The 10,692-nt window shown below is 36.2% G+C and overlaps 1 pseudogene; it reads right to left on the bottom strand.

Annotated features, from left to right (window-relative positions):
• Window positions 1-3,552: 3,552 nt before the first annotated feature.
• On the bottom strand, window positions 3,553-5,120 carry LOC126767106 (adenosylhomocysteinase-like; annotated as a pseudogene).
• Window positions 5,121-10,692: the final 5,572 nt, after the last annotated feature.

Raw genomic sequence — 10,692 nt, 5'->3', positions numbered from 1 at the left:
GTTTGAGAGAGAAGGTGAAACGTAATAGTAGATACAGGAGGTTCTACGAATAGTGTATCAAATGGCACATCAATTGCTAATTGAGCCCGATAGGCTGCACTCCTACCTACCTACCAAATGTCTTCTTCTCTCCCATGAAGTAATACTTTGTCCAGTAGTCCCGTGGGAGAGACATGAGATGGGAGTAGATTAAGTTTAGCGGATTAAAGTACCGCACTCCGGCTTTTGATGCTTCCTCCTACTATAAAAAATAAAAAATACGCTCATACGTATAGTCCCCCTCCCTGGCGGAAATCAAAGTTAGTTGTATCGATTCCTCTTAATATTTATATATTTTCTTATATGTATGTATGCTTTAAAAGCACTCCACCCCTGGATGGTATAGCCAGAATGGGTGCATCTTTGGAAACATATCCTCAGGTTAGGGCTTCCCAATGAGAGGATCTCGCGAGCGCACATGAATGACCGTGAATTGAGATCGGCTTCGAAACTTGTTAATACTGTATACAATGTTCATAATTAATTTAAAGCTTTTTACAGCCCGTACGAGAAGTGTTACGATAGATGCGTTAAGTGCGACCTTCGTTTTTTGTAACTATAGGTGCGTCACTGTATCTTATTGGGAATACGGTGATCCATTAATTTTCCTTTTGAGTTTTTGTTTATAATTTGAAAATTTATCTATAATGCAATGTGTCGATTTTCGACTTTCCGCACGTACGTTTGAACATATACGCTTTTTTATGTAATTGGTGTTTTTTCCAACCAGGCTAGAATAACGTCGTAATCGGAACAACGATATAATTTACATTTTGCCATATTGATATAGGTATGCGTTGTGAATACTAATTTGACAATAACGCATAGCTCAAGGCGTAGTACTTGAAGACTAGAAGTTTCTAGAGTGGCCACTTTTGCTGCTATAAACAGTGGATTGTAGCCTTATAAATTCTTTTTTCTTAATTTTTGGGAAGTTCATAGGTGTCATTATTTGTTTGTCGAACAATATTCTTTCGTTTTTGTATGTATCTCGCTTTTAGAACTTCCCAAGCCAAATTGAAATTATCGTCATTAAGAACGAACTCTTTTACTATGACGCCTGCTTGATCTTTTGTTTTGTATCAGAGGTGACGTAATTTTTGTGTTTTTGATAGTTGTGGATGGTTGATGCAAACGATTGTAAACATTTCCCGGAAGGACGGTCATTCTTCATAACTTTATAATAAAATGTTTCTGTGTCACTTGCGGACACATCTAGCCTTGCCTTTGACTATCTCTTTGGGGCAACTCTACTCTCGGATGTGGAGTAGGTGCAATTACTTTTATTTTTTTAATTGATCGGAGACCATAACTTTTGTTTCTTCGTACTGGTCTAAGCAGTTATCATATATTGCGTAAGCCGATGATTTCAAATTTTGTGGTAGATCTGAATCGTCAGAATCTACCATGGCGTCCTGTGCCGCATGGAAGCGAGTCTAAAATTTTTTTAAGGTGATAAGGAGCATGCATCAGCTTCTTTGTAAAATATGATCGGATGAACGATTGGAATTTAAGTGTGCTCTTCCCAATCCACAAAAAAGGAGACCCCACAATCTGCGCCAATTACCGTGGGATTAGCCTCCTCAACATCGCATGTAAGGTTCTATCGAGCGTATTGTGTGAAAGATTAAAGCCCACCGTCAACAAACTGATTGGACCTTACCAGTGTGGCTTTAGACCTGGAAAATCAACAACCGACCAGATATTCACCATGCGCCAAATCTTGGAAAAGACACGTGAAAGAAGAATCGACACACACCACCTCTTCGTCGATTTCAAAGCTGCTTTCGACAGCACGAAAAGGAGCTGCCTTTATGCCGCGATGTCTGAATTTGGTATCCCCGCAAAACTAATACGGCTGCGTTGAGCAACACCAAAAAAAAAAATCTATAAGTCAATCCGTATTCCCGTCCTGCTATTCGGTGAAGAGGTATGGACGATGACAACATCTGTTGCGAGTTTTCGAGAGAAAAGTTCAGCGAAAGATTTATGGTTCTTTGCGCATTGTTCACGGGAAATATCGCATTCGATGGAACGATGAGCTATATGACATATACGACGACATTGACATAGTTCAGCGAATTAAAAGAGAGCGCTTGCGCTGGCTATTTCATGTCCTCCGAATGGACGAAAACACTCCAGCTCTGAAAGTATTCGACGTAGTACCCGCCGGGGAAAGCAGAGGAAGACCCCCGCTCCATTGGAAGGGCCAGGTGGAGAGGGACCTGGCTTTGCTTGGAATCTCCAACCTTGCGAAAAGAAGAAACGACTGGCGGGCTGTTGTTAACTCGGCTATAACTGCGTAAGCGGTTTCTACGCCAGTCCAGAAGAAAATAGAAAAAATTAAGCGAACACTTGTCATGGCTCCCATATAACAATATCAGGATTTTCGAACATTCGGCTTACTTTATTCTATAGGATTAGTTTTTTAATAAGTGTAATAGTATGTGGTATTGGAAAAAAGATTAGTTATGGTCGATACTACCCCAACTTCCTTATACTACATACAATGATTTTCGTTTTTCTAACAAACCTTATGTGTCTGTCAGTATAGGAGTTACATATAGTATATTAATATATATTAAATTAAATAAATTGCTTGGATTTCGATCGTCAGGTTAACATTTTACACCATAAAGTATTTCCCTTCCTTTGATTCTCGTAATTTGCAAGAGTATAATATGTTCTGTTGCACCCGAACTTAGCACTTCCTTACTTGTTCTATGTATAATTGCGCTAACAAACAAATTTTTAATTTATACCTTTGGAAAAGAGAAGACGTACAGAAGTGCAAAATGTTAAGAGAAACGAAGCTAAAAATAGGTTGGCGTAGATTTAGTGGCTACAAGAACTACAAACGCGTTGGCGCATTTTTGTTAGTCGATGATATTTTTCATTTATGCTTCACACTTAACACAGTCGAAAACGGAAGTACATTTAGTCGTTCTTTTTTATTAAATAAGACGCACTGTTAAAAATAAGACGCGTTTGTTTCGGAATTAAAATGTACTCCGCTCTGGTTGCCCAGAGCTCCTTTATTTATAAAATTTTTTATCCTAGTTTGTGTATGCACCACATGCAGAGTACATACACCAATCTTAATACTAATCTATTGTACATACCGAAGTATGTACACATATCTTAAACACACACTATTTCTTACATAAGTTCAAATATATTGAACAGGCTTATCTTCGCCAGTGTTGAGGCAGTACAAAGCAATACATAAACAACGCATAGAGATACATATAATACATTTATATGAGGCACGTATGCATTTATGTGCAATACGTATGCACTCAACAATTAACAACAAAGATATTTACTTAAGATAACATATTGACTTAAGATATGTATTTAGGCAATTGAATACAAATGTGCATGTGCACTTGAAAACAACCCTATACCATGTAACATAAACAATACCCGAAATGGGTATTTGTACATATTTATATTTATGACTATATTTTTATGTGTTAGCGATAATGCATACAAATATTTGACATATGAGAACGGATCTCATATTCTATACAGATTTATCTCATTTACAATTGTAGCCGTTAAGAACTGTTCAGAAATCTGAACATACTGCCCACGTTGAAGTGTTTACACTTCAAAATAATTCAAGTATTTATAAATATTGGGCATATTAATTACATTTTTCTTTACAAGATTTTCGGATCGAACTCGTAATAATTTTTCTAATATATTTCCAATTTTTATTGTATACAATTTAAATTTTTAATATTAATAATTAATTTCGTAAGATATGTCCTCCTAGCGGAAATGAGTGCCTTAGTGCCTTGCTGAATTACAGATGCGTTGTAGGACTAGTGTAACGATGACTGCACCAACAATTAATATAATTAGGTTGTCAGTATTCATGCCGTAATGCACCATATTATGCCATTCTAAGTCCAAGTGTTTCGAATTTAATCACGGGACTTTTCAGGTCGTATGCCCAATTTCTCCAAGTGTAAACTGGTGATCTCTTCGTCGAGTATTTTCGGCAACATATGCAAATCTATGTTGTATTTGTCAGCCTTGATCCACAATTCGATTTGTGCCACCACTTGATTTCTGAACGAGTTGAACATCTCAAGCTGGGATGACCGTGCGCGAAGCCCAAATTTACCAGACGTCCTTCGGTAAACAAAAGAATATGATTACCATTGGATAGTGTATAACGATAGACTTGGAGTTTGATAATAATTTTCTCTTTGGCGTTGCATTCAAAAATGCGACGTCGATTTCACAATCGAAATTACCAATATTACAAACGATCGTATCGTCGGGCATGTGTTCAAAATGTGCGCCAGTAATAATGTCCTTGCAAACAGTTGTTGTTACGAAGATAATAGCTTCTTTGTATGTTTGCTCCATGGTGGTTACTTCATAGCCGCTTGCAAGGCAATGATATAATCTTTTTCGGTGAGAATAACGATTCCGCCGAAACAACGCAGAGGTTATACACAACTTTTGCCAATATCATATAACCAGCAACACAGCACACTTTGCCAGCAATCATCACATCGGTGGGCCGTTTTATACCATCAATTAACTACTCGCGATAACCAAAAGATTATAGAATGTACTCTTGGCCACCGAGTCGTTGACGTTGATGGCTGGCGCACCGAGACGTCTCTCCTTCACCAATTTATATAAATTGTGTACATCGGTTGTAGATTCTTCGTTCAAATCCTTGACGCCCTTCGGGTATTGTGGGCACTTTTCATGCACTGAGTTGGTCAATTTACCACCATTATCGAAAATCAAGTTCACAAGCTGACCATCTGAGAACAGTAAGGTCAGTTCAATACTTCATAAGTATTCTTCATTCATCATCTTTTGAAGGGTAACACTGACCTAGTCTTCCTTTTCATCCTCCTCCCCGTGAACGCGATGATGTCGTGAGGCTGTTCAATAAGTATTTGTTGTGCAGCTGCTGAATCATTGAGTTCACTTGTTGAGTATTTTAAATATTTCAGTGAATTTGGTATTTGCTGCCTTTCAACCAAATATTGAACTAGATCGATGTGGACAATTCTATCCCACGCTGTCCAAGTCAACCCAACCGGCACTCTTTTCAAAAAATACTCCAGAAATATTTTTTTTTTTATATATTATATCTAAACATTTACAACATAGTAAAACTATAAGTAAATTTAACAAAATAAATATAAGGTTATTCTTTTTCTTCTTTTTTAGCTCGAGTCGACCGCATCTCTTTTTATTAATTATTTGAATATTTTTTCTTCAGTAGGAAAAGGGTAAACAATGTGCATCGCTCTTTACGATGTGCCATGGCTTATCCTTACGTCCACATTTGCAATCTTGGCATAAAATGACGTTTTCAATTCGTCCTCTCTTCCACTGCAATGGTGGAATATTTTGTTCTTTAAAAAATACAAATGTACCACTTTCAATATTTTCAAAAGAAACTTTGCATTTATTTCTTTTTCGTGGTTTATTATTTTTAAATTTTCTATCTTGAGAGATTAATCTTCCTTTTGTTTGTGAAGAAGAATCTCCTAAGTTTATATTTTTCTTTTCAAATTGAAAAGCTGCAGTAAATTTACTATCTGCATTAAATTTTAAATTATTACGAAAGCATTTCTCGTACTTTGTTTCTTTTTTAGTTTTATTAAAATATCTTTCAAGGGATTTTAATTTCCCAAACTTTTTTCGTTGATAATCTAATTTTTTATCTATATGTGTTACAACACCACAATGAGCTAATTTGGGGCTTATGTTGGTTGATCCGTATATCAACCACCCAAACACACTGTTCTGGAGTTTGTAATTCATATTTTCAACAGTTATTTTTTCTTCTTTTATTAAATCAAAAAATATGTCCGCACCTAAAAGTAAGTCAATCTTACCCGGAACATTAAATGAAGGGTCGGCCAGCTTTATATTTTCTGGAATTGTTTTAACTTTTATGTGTTCCGAGGGCACATTGGACACAATCTTTTGTACAACAACGGTGTGTAAATTTGCTTCAAAATGATCTGTTAATGATTTTAAATGAAGATTAACTCTTTCATTTGCATTTGTTCTGTTTTGACCAACTCCTTCAATGGTCATAGATTCTGTTCTGGAAGGAAGTTTTAATTTATTTTTTAGTTCTTTGGTTATAAGGTGAACTTGAGACCCACTATCTAATAAAGCACGTGCCTTTATTACTCTTCCATCATGACCTTTTATACCAACAATTGCTGTGGTTAGCAGGACATTTTTAGAATCATTTTTTAATTTCGCATTTTTAGTATTTTTAATCACTGTGCTTTTTGCTTTAACGGATTTGTCTTTGTGGAGCCATAAATGATGGTTTCCTTGACATGTGAGGCAACTATCGCCTTTACAATCTTTTATATTGTGCCCTGTTTTAAGACATTTGGTGCATAATTTGTTTTTAATTACTGCATCCCATTTGTCTTGAGTAGACAGAGCTTTAAATTTATAACAATAAAATATATTGTGTGAATTATTACATCCCATTATGCATTTAAATTCTGCATTTTGAAATTTTGGTGATGTTTTTGAAACTTGTGCTGCTTCTAGTGCATTCCCTTCATGATTCAGAAACGATTGTAGTGAATTTAAGCTAGGTATTTCCTTAGGGTTTTTAAGGGAATTTTCATACCTAAGTCTTAAATTGTTGTCTAATTTTTGCACAAGCGTATAATTTAATAAAGCTTGCAACAAATTATCTGCAGACAAACTGAGACTTTCCAATGCTTGTGTACTTTCAGAAATTTTCTCTTGAAATTTTCGTACACTAAAAGCAGTCTCAGTCACTACTGGTGCATCTAAAATTTGTTTGAAATAAGTGTTTGCGAGTAACCTTCTATTCGTAAATTTTTCATTAAGAAGGTTCCAGGCAACTGAAAAATTTGTCGAGGTTGAAGGCAAATTTGCAATACAACTTGCAGCCGATCCTCTTAATTTTGTTTTTAAAATACACATTTTATATGTGTCTGAAACATTTTGAGAGACTACGAGTTGCTCAAACAATTCTTTAAAAGTTTGCCACTGAGCGTAATCTCCTGAAAAGATGGGAATGTCTACTTGAGGCAGCGTAAAATTAGTAGCATTTGTTTTGCTAATGGATTTTAATTTAAGTTTGTAAAATCTATTTCTTAAATCTTAAATCATAGAATTTACTCGTTAACTCATCATTTTCGTGCTGGCTAATAAATTCAAGCACAGTATCACGAGTTTTTTCTATAAGTCTCTCTATACTGTCTAGAGAGACTATTTCGTTTAATTCGCAGTCTTCAATATTCTTTTCTAATTCTGTTAATAAGAATTGAAGCCTGCGAACTAAACCAGGATTTGGAAGGCATTCCATTTTCCTGGGAGCACTATTTTCTTTAATAATAGCGATCAATTCGCTTAACTTGGCGTGCGCTGTCAAATAAAGCGTGCCTACCGAACCTTCTACGTCATTTTTAAAATAATTTTCTTTTTTATTTTTGGGATCTTTGGACAATTCTAAATGGTTTCGTTGAAACTCTGACCATTTTTTGTCCAAACTATCTAGGAGTTTTTCCAAATTTTCTAAATCTTCATTTATATCCATACTCATGGACTTAAAATGAAGTTTTTGAAGTTCTTCTGCTAATTTTATTTGGTTCTCCATTTTCCCAAAAAAAAAAAAAAATTATATAATAATAAATAATATATACAAATGAATTAAAAAAAATCAAAATGTTCTTACCTTGATTAGAATGTGGATTATGCCGGAAAAATATGTTGCCAATAACACAACACTGACTTCTCACTTTAATATTATTATATAATATGATATAATTAAAAAATATATATGTATATATGTATATATATATATATATATATTTTTTATATTAAAAAGGAAAAAAATTTATTATTTTTTTTTTAAAACGCACTTTTTCACTTCAAATAAAATATTTTTTTTAATGCTAACTGTCACTGTTACTGCACTCGCGTGTTTCGAAAACTACGGGGTCACCACTGTTAAAAATAAGACGCGTTTGGTTCGGAATGTAAATATGTACTCCGCTCTGGTTGCCCAGAGCTCCTTTATTTATAAAATTTTTTATCCTAATTCATGTATGCACCACATGCAGAGTGCATACACATATCTTAATACTAATCTACTGTACATACGGAAGTATGTACATATATCTTAAACATAAGTGTTCTCAACGGCATACACACTATTTCTTATCTTTTAATAGTTTAGGATCATTTTAATAGTTTAGCAGGCTTATCTTCGCCAGTGTTGAGGCAGTACAAAGTAAATACATAAACAAACGCATAGAGATACATACATACATTTATATGCAATACGTATGCACTCAACAATTAACAAACAAAGATATTTACTTAAGATAACATATTGACCTAAGATATGCATTTAGGCAATTGAATACAAATGTGCATGTGCACTTGAAAACAACCCCATACCATGTAGCATTGCAATGGGTATTTGTACATACATATTTATATTTAGGACTATGTTTTTATATTTTAGCGATAATGCATATAAATATTTGAAATATGATATCTGTTTCTACACAGATTTACAAAAATATCTCATTTACAATTGTAGCCGTTAAGAACTGTTCAGAAATCTGAGCATAATGCACTGCTTATTGTTACATGACGGTCTTGCATTATCAGTTCACGTACGGCATCGATGTTTTCTGGCACAACGGCTGTTTTTGGACGACCCTCACGGAATTCGTCTTTGAGCGAGCGTCGGCCACGATTGAATTCGTTGTACCAGTTTTTCACAGTGCTATAGGATGGTGCTTCATAGCCATACAAAGATTTTAGTTCATCGATGCACTCTTGTCGTGATAATCCACATCGAAAGTTGTGAAAAATGATCGCACGAAAATGTTCACGAGTTAATTCCATTTTTTGGCCGAGATAAATTTTTTAATTCCCTGTAAATAAAACAATTCACTATTAAATGACAAAACGTTCTGAGTAATGTTATGATAAAAAATGTCAAACTTTCCAATGGAAATGTCAGATCGCACCTGGCAACACTTAGTGTTGCCCTAGGCCAGAATATATATAGCAGCCCTCGTACATCTCTTGCTTTAAAGACAAAGAAACAGGGAAAATATGCAGTTGAGTAGAACACGAAGTGCAATTAATACTACAAATTTAGTTGAAGTTGGTGATAATGGTGATAATAATTCTGTTCCTTTGCGAACTTTCGTTTCAAATGTGGATTGGGTTAAAATAGCTCCTAATTTTGATTCCTTTCATACTGGTTCTATGAATGTGATTTGTAGCCATTGTTAAGAAAAACATTTTGCTTCAAAGTCTACATTGCGTGAAAAAAATTGTTTCACTATGTGTTGTCATAAATGTAAAGTCCATCTACCATTAATAACACAAAATGATTTTTTAGTCATTATATGACAGCCTCACATCAAATGATAGAAATCATTTTAATAAAAAAAGTCTAAAAATATTTCGACAATATTTGATGCTATAATTCGGTCTATGTTATGGTATGGTATTTTACGACGTCGATACGGCTCACAGTGGTGCCGCTTCATACAAGCCGCGGCAAAAAATAGAAGGAATCGAGGTAGGGCTTTGAAATTTGGCACACATCTCTCATATTGCCAAATTAGATGAAAAAAAAAAAAAATTGTTAAAATCCGCTCACAACCACGCCTACCTCCCATATAACACAAAAATCAAAAATCATCCTACAGTAACAAAATTTTCTACAGTGTAATATTTTAGAGGATGGAGTCATGTGTAGAAGGAGGATGGAGTCATGTGTAGTTCACGCAAGTGAGGAAAGTTCTCTGATCGCCATTCACTTGGGAATGGCCAGAAACGATTCTTTTACACATGGCTCAAGCAGCTCACTACTTCCGGTCTTTGACCAAGTATCCTCTGGGTAGCCTAAGAACATCCGTTCGAAGGCGAGCTAAAGTGAGAAAGCGAAACATTCCCCTACAAGGGTTGTGCGCTGGGTTTGGGACCCGCCACGTAAAAACACCCCAGTGAAGAGCTATAACCAGCCTCGAATGAGAGACCCCCCTTTTGATGACGACCATGGCAAACGAAATAAGGACTACGAATTGAGGGCATGCACCTGGAATGTCCGGTCCCTTAATTGGGAAGGTGCCGCTGCCCAGCTGGTTGATGTCCTCGTAAAGACAAAGGCTGACATCACCGCCGTCCAAGAAATGTGATGGACGGGACGAGGACAGACGAGTAGGTCCTTGTGACATTTACTACAGTGGCCATATAAAGGAGCGCAAGTTTGGTGTTGGACTCGTGGTGGGAGAGAGACTCCGTCGCCAAGTACTATCATTCACTCCGGTGAATGAACGTCTAGCCACAATCCGCACCAAAGCGAGGTTCTTCAACATATCGCTGATTTGCGCCCACGCCAAGACGAAGGAGAAGGACGATGTGACCAAAGATGCCTTCTACGAGCGCTTGGAGCGCGCTTATGAGAGCTGCCTCCGCCACGATGTCAAAATCGTGCTTGGCGACTTTAACGCCAGGGTGGGCAAAGAAGGTATCTTTGGCACTACGGTCGGTAAGTTCAGCCTCCACGACGAAACAACCCCAAATGGGTTGAGGCTGATTGACTTCGCCGGGGCCGGAAATATGGTTATCTGTGGC

The sequence above is a fragment of the Bactrocera neohumeralis genome, unplaced genomic scaffold (genome assembly GCF_024586455.1).
Source record: "Bactrocera neohumeralis isolate Rockhampton unplaced genomic scaffold, APGP_CSIRO_Bneo_wtdbg2-racon-allhic-juicebox.fasta_v2 ctg4075, whole genome shotgun sequence".
In the NCBI taxonomy this organism is placed as follows: domain Eukaryota; kingdom Metazoa; phylum Arthropoda; class Insecta; order Diptera; family Tephritidae; genus Bactrocera; species Bactrocera neohumeralis.
The sequence above is the reverse complement of the archived record's forward strand: the minus strand, read 5'-3'. Positions and strand labels throughout refer to the sequence as shown.